This window comes from Hylobates moloch, unplaced genomic scaffold (assembly GCF_009828535.3).
Source record: "Hylobates moloch isolate HMO894 unplaced genomic scaffold, HMol_V3 SCAFFOLD_1, whole genome shotgun sequence".
Classification (NCBI taxonomy): Eukaryota; Metazoa; Chordata; class Mammalia; order Primates; family Hylobatidae; genus Hylobates; species Hylobates moloch.
Genome location: NW_026652276.1, coordinates 72,813,900 through 72,824,238, shown reverse-complemented (window position 1 = coordinate 72,824,238; position 10,339 = coordinate 72,813,900). Strand labels below are relative to the sequence as shown.

At 41.6% G+C, this 10,339-nt stretch overlaps 1 non-coding gene across 1 annotated transcript; it reads left to right on the top strand.

Annotated features, from left to right (window-relative positions):
* Positions 1-9,422: 9,422 nt before the first annotated feature.
* Positions 9,423-9,550, top strand: LOC116809917 (small nucleolar RNA SNORA51). The gene has a single exon (XR_004370081.1). It is a non-coding gene; the product is annotated as a small nucleolar RNA SNORA51 (small nucleolar RNA).
* Positions 9,551-10,339: the final 789 nt, after the last annotated feature.

Genomic DNA, 10,339 nt, shown 5'->3' with positions numbered 1-10,339 from the left:
TCAAGATTGTCCGTGAACCAGACAAAGTACTGTATGCAAGGGTCAAGTCACGGATTATCCTTTTCATTTTCCTCTTATAAGCATTATCTTTCTCCTCTCTTCCTTTTTTTTTATATTTCCCATCAATGTATTAGGACAGTATTTCTCTGGGAATTGTGTTAAAATGCCAGTTCTCTTTCAATAAGCCTGGGATGGGACTTGAGATTCTGCCTTTCTAACATATCCACAGGTTATGTTGATGCTGCTACTCCCTGAACCACACATTCAGTAGCATAGTATATTCCAATGAAATGTGCTTTGTTAAAAAGGTTTTTTAAACAACCTCTTTCCCACAACCCTAAGTAGTAGCAATCCACAGAATTGTGAGTGTTGTACTGGACCCGTATTAACCTAATAGTGATGGCACTGTGTTTGGGAGACAGAAGAACAGACCCAGAGCCAGCAAACAAGACATGGGGTTTCACTAGAGGCTTACCTACAGGGGACAGAGTCCAGTGGCAGCGGGTTGGACAGGATATCTGCATAGCCCAGTGATGGCGGGCTGGGCAGTAGAACTGCAACTGCTTGCAAAACACATACAATTTATATACCATTTTCACCTAGTACCCTCCCCCTAACAACCTCCACCTGGCAACCTCCATTTAACCCAAAACAAAGGGCCTCAATGTGGCCGGGCGTGCTGGCTCACGCCTTTAATCTCAGCACTTTGGGAGGCCGAGGCGGGCAGATCACGAGGTCAGGAGATGGAGATCATTCTGGCTAACACGGTGAAACCCCGTCTCCACTAAAAATACAAAAAAATTAGCCAGGCGTGGTGGCGGGCGCCTGTAGTCCCAGCTACTCGGGAGGCTGAGGCAAGAGAATGGCGTGAACCCAGGAGGCCGAGCTTGCAGTGAGCCGGGATTGCGCCACTGCACTCCAGCCTGGGCGACAGAGTGACACTCCGTCTCAAAAAAAAAAAAAAGAAAACCAAAGGGCCTCAATGTAGTGGCGAGTTCCATGAGAGGGGCTGGGGACTCTGATGTTTCTCATAGACAAGGAATGGCTCTCCAGGTTGGCCACTCCCAGATAGCTTGGAACTTCCACCTGCATTCAGCTGCATCTGCCATAGAGGTCATTCTCAGGTTATGCTTCAGTTATTGCATCAGGTATGTTTACCATACAGTGAGGTAGTGTACCCCTTTTCCAGGAATGCTCACAGGACATAACTAAATTGTGCATTGATACTACAAATACTTCATACACTTAGATGCCTCTTGATTAACTCATCCTGCTGAGTCTAGCACCATTTCCCGTAAAGACATTAAGAACCTGAAAGCAATCTTGACTGGCCCATAGGTCAAGTCTGGGTGCCACTGAAATAATCTGAAAGTCAATTCAACCCTTAAAATTGAGTCCAACCACCCTGTCTAAATAAGCAGCCAAATGTGATGACTCTCAAGCTTACCTGCCACAGAATAACCTGCCACAGAATAACCTACCTGAGCTCCTGTGCCTACCCCAAAGAGGAAGTACTAGACACAGAAATAAACTGGTATAGTGGGACCTGGTATACTATGTGACTGAATGCAGGCTTTCTCAACTTTGCTACCATAGGCATTTGAGGCTAGATAATTCGGTGGAGGAGGATGGGGAAAGAGCTTCCTGTGCAGTGTAGGATATTTAGCAGCATCTCTGACCTCTACTCAATAGCAGAGCAGAGCAGTTGCTCCCCCCACCTCAAGTTATAATAACTAAAAATGTCTCCAGATACTGCCACATATCTCCTGCACAATAAAATTGCCCGTATTTGAGAACCCACTTACTTAATGCTTAAAAGTCCACTTGCGGATCAAGTGAAGTTACAGCAATTGTACATACTGTATGTATATATTAAATAATGGCTTCTCTTTCCTATGAAAAATTTTTGTTATCAAGTGCATAGCCTTGTCATAGCATAGCAATCATCATTTGAGCATTTAACAAATATTTTTGATGCCTAACTCAATCAAAAGTTAGGCATTTTTTTGGTAATGCCTACTTTTACTTCTTGTGCTAGATACTTCTTGTGTCAAGTACATATTAGATTATTTTCCTACCCAGGTATTATATATGTATTATGGCATACATCTATTCACTTAAATCTGCTTTTTTTTTTTTTTTTTTTTTGAGATGAAGTCTCGTTCTGTCATCCAGGCTGGAGTGCAGTGGCAAAATCTCGGCTCACTGCAACCTTTGCCTCCCAGGTTCAAGCGATTCTCCTGCTTCAGCCTCCTGAGTAGCTGAGATTACAGGCATGTGCCACCACGCCTGGCTCGTTTTTGTATTTTTAGTAGAGACGGGGTTTCACCATATTGGCCAGGCTTGTCTCGAACTCCTGACCTCAGGTGATCCGCCCACCTTGGCCTCCCAAAGTGCTGAGATTACGGGCATGAGCCACCATGCCCAGCCTTAAATCTGCTTTTAAAGGTTTTTTGGAGCACGAGCTATAATCGTATCTCTATTCTCCTTGTTTTTTAATGCTATGTTTGATATCCATTTACTTTTACAGCATTTGAATGTTTTAGCTCCTGGTTGAAACTAGCCCTGAAGAAGAATTAGATATTTCTCTTTACAGTCTTATAAACTCCTTCAGGGGACAGCTGATAGATTGATGAGATGAGGTACACCATGAGATGGGGTACAGTGACTCTGTTAATAATGTGAGCAGTGTTGGAATTTATAGCAACCTCACTATTTGATACTGGATAATGCTTTTTTTTTCTTTTTAGAAGATGGAAGAGTCCATTATTGGCCTAATAACCCCAAAGTACATCTTCAGATGAGAACAGTTGTAGAGGACATGTGGTTAATACTGAATTGACCAAACCCTTTTACCTAATACCCTACATTTTGTGTAATCTGTTGGATTTCTTTTTTAGGTGGACAGTGTGGTAGTTACGTTGTAAATAGATTTTTTTAAAGACAGGATCTCTGTCTGTCACTTAGGCTGGAGTGCAGTGATATAAACACAGCTCACTGCAGCCTCAACCTCCTGGGCTCAAGTGATCCTCCCACCTCAGCCTGCTGTGTAGCTAGGACCACAGATGTGTGCCGCAATGCCTGACTAATTTTTTCATTTTTGTGTACAGATTTGGTCTCATCACATAGATTTTTAGATGTGCTCTGTAGGGCATATGGAACAATATGTTCTGAGCCAAAAGCTAAATCTATTCTACTTGTTTGTGTTGTACAAAATAATGTCTCTGTGATGATGGTTCATATGGAAACAAAATATTAACATGAATGTTTCCCAGAACAGAATTCTCCAAAACTCCCATTGTTTACAGAAGATGTTACTTAGCAAAAAAATTAGTTTCTCTTTTATATCTAAATAATAAATTTTCAGTCGTGTAGCTAAACAAATACCAAAAAAATATTTACAATTAAACTAAATACTGGTTGCTGCATGGACATTTATAATCAGTGTAAAATGGAAACCTTGCTCATTCACATTTTTTCTGCCACTCTACAATTATACACCGGATTTTATTACGTACTGCTATGGTTTGAATGTGTTCCCACCGAAATTCAGGTATTGAAACTTAATGGTTGATGTGATAGCATTAAGAGGTAGGGCTTAGGCCGGTCGCGGTAGCTCACGCCTGTAATACCAGCACTTAGGGAGGCCAAGGCGGGCAGATCACGAGGTCAGGAGATTGAGACCATCGTGGCTAACACAGTGAAACCCCGTCTCTACTAAAAATACAAAAAATTAGCCAAGCGTGGTGGCAGGCGCCTGTAGTCCCAGCTACTACTGGGGAGGCTGAGGCAGTAGAACGGCGTGAACCCGGGAGGTGGAGCTTGCAGTGAGCCGAGATCGCGCCACTGCACTCCAGCCTGGGCGACAGAGCGAGACTCTGCCTCAAAAAAAAAAAAGAGGTAGGGCTTTCAGGAAGTGATTAGGTCATGAGGGCTTCTCCCCTCATGAATGGGATTAAGGCCCTTTCAAAAAGAGGTTTCACACAGCACTAAGCTAGCTTCCACCATGTAGAGGATGGCCTTCCACCTTGAGAGGACACAGCATTCCTCTCCTCTAAAGGATGTAGCAATAAGGGCCATCTCAGAAGCAGAAAGCAGCCCTCACCAGACAATCAAGCCTGTCAGCACCGTGGTCTTGTACTTCTCAGTCTCCAGAACTGTGACAAAATCAATTTCTTTTCTTTTCTTTTTTTTTTTTTTTTTTGAGCCAGAGTCTCGCTCTGTTGCCCAGGCTGGAGTGCAGTGGCGCGGTCTGGGCTCACTGCAAGCTCCGCCTCCCGGGTTCACACCATTCTCCTGCCTCAGCCTCTCCGAGTAGCTGGGACTACAGGCGCCCGGCTAATTTTTGTATTTTTAGTAGAGACGGGGTTTCACCTTGTTAGCCAGGATGGTCTCAATCTCCTGACCTTGTGATCCGCCTGCCTCGGCCTCCCAAAGTGCTGGGATTACAGGCATGAGCCACTATGCCTGGCCAGGTATTTTCTTATAGCAGTTCCAAAAAGGACTAAGACATGTACCAAAATCACAACTCTTTTCACCGCCAAATTTAAGCAATATTTTATTATCCTCAGTTCAATATGAAAGTATATTCTTTGGGGGATTTATTGACAACTTAGCTCTTTTCACATTTAAATCCAGAACACTATCATGTTCTACAATTTTTGGTATTAAAAATACTTCATTCAACAAATATTTTTGGGTACCTACTATGTGCAAAAAACAAAATAAATTGTGGAAGTATAAGAAGTGTAGGATTATATCTTACAAAGAATGATGTCCTTCAAAGAATTTACAATTTGATTGAAGAGGTGGGATGTGAACATATATAATACATAATACCAAGATATGCTTCATAAACATCTTAGTAATCATCACACTAACAAAAGTACTTAAGAGAGGAAAAGATGATTACAAAACATTCAGTTTTGTAATCAATCAGTTAATTGCGAAATAAGAGAAGCCTTATGAAAGAGGTAGACATTGGTCCATGCCTTAAAGCAAGCTTATTCAACCCATGCCTGGGCTGCAAGTGGCCCAGGATGGCTTTGAATGTGGCCCAACACAAATTTGTAAATTTTGTTAAAACATTATGAGATTTATTTGCTATTTTTTTTTTTTTTTTTTTTTAGCTCATCAGCTATCATTAATGTTAGTGTATTTTCTATGTGGCCCAAGACAGTTCTTCTTCCAGTGTGGCCCAGGGAACCCAAAAGATTGGACACCCCTGCCTTAAAGGATAAGAAGCATTGGGATAGATGAAAACGACTCCACAGAACTTTCCAGATGATGGGAACAATATGAACTGAAATGGGAGTGAGCATAGATTGTTCGTTAGGTAGTGATGAGGGGGCTGGCCTGATGAAGTTAAGGGTTTAAACTGGGGAGTAGCAGAATAAAGCTTTGTAAGTGGAATTTGGCCAATTTATGGTCTGATTTGAAACCCGATTAGAGGAGTTTGAACTTTTTCTTGGTAGCTCTTACGAGCAAGTAAAGGGAAGTGATGTGGCCGGGCGCGGTGGCTCACACCTGTAATCTCAGCACTTTGGGAGGTGGAGGCAGGCAGATCACCTGAGGTCAGGAGTTCGAGACCAGCCTGGCCAACACGGTGAAACCCCGTCTCTCCTAAAATTCAAAAATCAGCCAGGCGTTGTGGCACACACCTGTAATCCCAGCACTTTGGGAAGCTGAGGCAGGAGAATCACTTGAACCCGGGAGGTGGAGGTTGCAGTGAGCTGAGATCATGCTATTGCACTCCAGCCTGGGCTACAAGAGCGACACTCTGTGTCAAAAAAAAAAAAAAAAAATTGGGTGGGGGGATGTGATGTGAGGAAAATGGTGTTTGGGGAGGATTAACGATGGTATACAACTTCAGAGGGAAGTAGAGAGACTGAGACAGAAACATCTTGCAGTAAACCAGATGAGAAGTGATAAAGACCTGGATAAGAGTGATATCAGAGGGAATGAAAATGAAGGGATGGATAAACCCGATGCTTTGAATTTGAAAAATGAAAAACAGCACAAAACTTTTAGACCATATGCTGCAGGAGGGCAGAGTCTGTGGATTAAGTCACTTTTGCAATTTATTAAACAACTATGTGCCCTTGAGCAAGTTTTTAAAGAAACTCTGAGTCTTACTCTTAATCCAGTCGAGTTTTCATTTACACAGGTACTTGTTTGTTTGTTTGTTTGCTTTTTGAGACGTAGTCTCGCTCTGTTGCCCAGGCTAGAGTGCAGTGGCACGATCTCGGCTCACTGCAACCTCAACCTCCCAGGTTCAAGCGATTCTCCTGCCTCAGCCTCCCAAGTGGCTGGGACTACTGGTGCGTGCCACTAAGCCTGGCTAATTTTTTGCATTTTTAGTAGAGATGGGGTTTGACCATGTTAGCCAGGATGGTCTCGATCTACTGACCTCATGATCCACCTGCCTCAGCCTCCTAAAATGCGGGGATTACAGGCGTGAGCCACCGTGCCCAGCCACAATAGATATTTCTTGAGCATCTGTTACATGTTTTGAACTATATATAGCAATGAGGAAAACATGAAAATCACTGCTTTCACGGAGCTAACATTCTAGTGGGAGAAACACAATAAGCAAAATACATAATATAAATGGTAATAAGTACTATGGATTAAAATAAAGCAGGGAAGTGGAATAGAGAATAGCAAATTGTAGTAGCAAAATCTTTTTTTTTTTTTTTTTTTGAGACAGAGCCTTGCTCTGTTGCCCAGGCTGAAGTACAGTAGTGCAATCTTGGCTCACTGCAACCTCCACCTCCCGGGTTCAAGTGATTCTCCTGCCTCAGCCTCCTGAGTAGCTGGGATTATAGGCATGCACCACAACACCCGGCTAATTTTTGTATTGTTAGTAGAGATGGGGTTTCACCATGTTGGCCAGGCTGGTCTTGAACTTCTGACCTCAGGTGATCCAGCCACCTCCACTTCCCAAAGCACTGGGATTACAGGCGTGAACCACCATGCCCGGCTGCAAAATCATTTTTGACACATTGGTAAAAGAAGGAATTGCTGGGAAGGTGGCATTTGAGCAAAAACCTGATGGAACCCCACAAGCACAGACAACTAAAGCAAAAATGGACAAATGGGATCACATCAAGTTAAAAAGCTTCTGCACACCAAAGGAAACAATCAACAAAGTGAAGAGACACCCCACAGAATGGGAGAGAATATTTGCAAACTAGCCATCTGACAAGAGACCAATAACCAGAATATATAAGTCGCGCAAACAACTCTATAGGAAAAAATCTAATAGTCCGATTTAAAAATGAGCAAAAGATCTGAATAGACATCTCTCAAAATAAGACATACAAATGGCAAACAGGCATTATGAAAAGGTGCTCAACATCATTGATCATCAGAGAAATGCAAATCAGAACTACAATTAGGCAGGGCGGGGTGGCTCACACCTATAATCCCAACACTTTGGGAGGCTGAGGTGGGTGGATCACTTGAGGCTAGGAGTTCAAGACCAGCCTGGCCAACATGGCGAAACCTCGTCTCTACTAAAAATACAAAAATTAGCCGGGTATGGTGGTGCATGCCTTTAGTTTCAGCTACTTAGGAGGCTGAAGCGGGAGAATCAGGGAAAATCGTCCAAGGCTATAGTCGAGGCTGAAGTTAGCTGTAATCATGCCACTGCTCTCCAGCTTGGGTGAGAGAGAAAGACCGTTTCTTTAAAAACTCTTAAAAATAGAACTACCATATGATCCAGCAATCCTGCTGCTGGGTACTGCTGCTGGGTATATACCCAAAAGAAAGAAATCAGTACATTAAAGAGATATCTGCACTCTCATGTTTGTTGCACCATTGTTCACAATGGCCAAGATTTGGAAGCAACCTAAGTGTCTGTCTACAGATGAATGGATAAAGAAAACATGGTACATATACACAATGAAGTACTACTCAGCCATAAAAAAGAATGAGATCCTGTCATTCGCAACAACATGGATAGAACTGGAACGTCATTATATTAAGTGAAATAAGCCAGGCACAGAAAGACAAACATCACATGTTCTCACTTATTTGTGGGAGCTAAAAATTAAAACAATTGAGATAGAAAGTAGAAGGAAGTTTACCAGGGGCTGGGAAGGGTAGTGGGGGACTGTGGGGATGTTTAATTGGTACAAAAAGTAGTTTAAAAGAATAAATAGGACCTAGTATTTGCTAGCACAACAGGGTGACTATAGCCAATAATAATTATACATTTTCAAATAACTGAAAGAGTATAATTGGATTGTTTGTAACACAAAGGATAAATGCTTGAGGTGACGGATACCCCATTTACCATGATGTGATTATTACACATTGCATGTCTGCATCAAAGTATCTCACGTACCCTATAAATATATACACCTACTATGAACCCACAAAAATTTTTAAAAGGCCGGGCACAGTGGCTCATGCCTGTAATCCCAGCACTTTGGGAGGCCAAAGTGGGAGGATCACTTGAGGTCAGATGTTCGAGACCAGCCTGACCAACATGGCAAAACCCTATCTCTACTAAAATACAACAATTAGCTGGATGTGGTGGCATGTACCTGTAATCCCAGCTACTCGGGAGGCCTAGGCAGGAGAATCACTTGAACCTGGGAGGCAGAGGTTGCAGTGAGCTGATATCACACCATTGTACTCCAGCCTGGGTGACAGAGCAAGACTCCATCTCAAAAAAAGAAAAAAAAAAGAAAATTAATAAAAAAAATCCTAATGGAGGTGAGAGAGCCAGTCCTGTAGTGGTAGCTGGGAAAAGAGCAGTCCAGGCAAAAGGAATAGCTAGCAGCAAAGCCCGGAGAAACCCTGAGGCACCGCCTCCTGGTGAGAGGCAAAGCAGAGCTGGGTGTAGGGATCCAGGAGCCTGTTATAAGTACTCTGGCCTTTACTGAATGAGCCAGGAAGTCTTTGGCAAGCTTTAATCTCTGACTTATAGAATAATATCAGTCTTTCTTGGGTTAGTTGAGCCAATGCTCTTACTTGTATTCTTTCTCCATTGCTTATAATGGAAAAAGCCCTAGTTTATTATCCTTCTGTCTTGTGTTAATTTTATCTGGGATTGAGCTCTAACTGCGGCACAGAAACATATTCTCAAATAAACTGCTATCTTTTAAATAGTAATAATACTCCCTCAAATAGTAATAGGTTAATTCCTGTTTTGGGACCAGATCAGTGGTCTTTCAAATCTAATAAGTTTGAAAAACTATGTACTCACTTCCACATTTTTAAATCGATATTGGAAACTTTTCATCACAAGTTTAAATGTTTGCCAAGGTTGTAGTTTCTAACATGTTATAAATAATGACTGTTAAATAATACTTTTAAATCTATTTAGTACAAACTAAATATAGCCGTTCAAAACCACTGTCATTCATTTAAAAATACATAAACAAGTTGTTCTTTAAAAGTGGGACATTTTTGACTTCCTGGTACTTACCACGGTCTGTGTTCTTACACTGACTAGAAACAGGAGGCAGAGTAAATCAACCCCACATATACCTCAGTCCAGGCCCTGTGCTGGGTCTGTATTGTTAATCAGGAGACATGGAGTTCAGAAAAAAAAACTGTTGGGAGTTTTTATTTTCTCATTTTAAAAATGTAGTTCTCAGTCTTCTTTCTTCTTGAGTTCGTACTTCCATTCTACTTCTGTTAGAGAAGGTTGTCCCACTGAAAATACAGGCAGTCCTCACTTTGCACAATAATACAGGACCTTCAAAATAACTGTACAAGTTGAAAATGTATAATGTGATCTAAATAATCAACGGGAAAATTATGATTGTCCTATGACCTTTAAAATTTTTTGTCACAACATTATAAACTCTCTTACTATTCGTTAAAATGTATAGGGAAATAAAGAACATGGTAAGACTGATATTTACTTAGTATACTGCAATTTAAAACATTAGAAACATTGATAATTGAAGCGTTGTGTTTCTTTGTAAACACTTAACAAAAGTAGTTTGCTTAGTTTCTTGCCTTCTTGTCACAGAACTTATGATTTGGCGTACTCATCTTTCTACGCCTTGATGGACTGTCATAGTTTTATGTCTGGATCAACTTCCAATGTGTTATCCTTTGCATTTTCGATGTGGTGAAATATCTCCAAGAGTTCCTTTAATGTGAAGTTTTTTGCCAGGATCACTTCCTTTGAGACATAAGGTGACTCACTTATGTCATGAGTTCACCTGCACTAAGTTCCCTGGCTGCATATCTGAATTCTCTCCAATGGTGGTAGTGTAAACATTCCCATGGTCAGCTATTTCCTCTATAACCTCATTACGTTCATTTCACTTTTTTTTTGTTGATTTTTTTAGACGGAGTTTTGCTCTTGTCACCC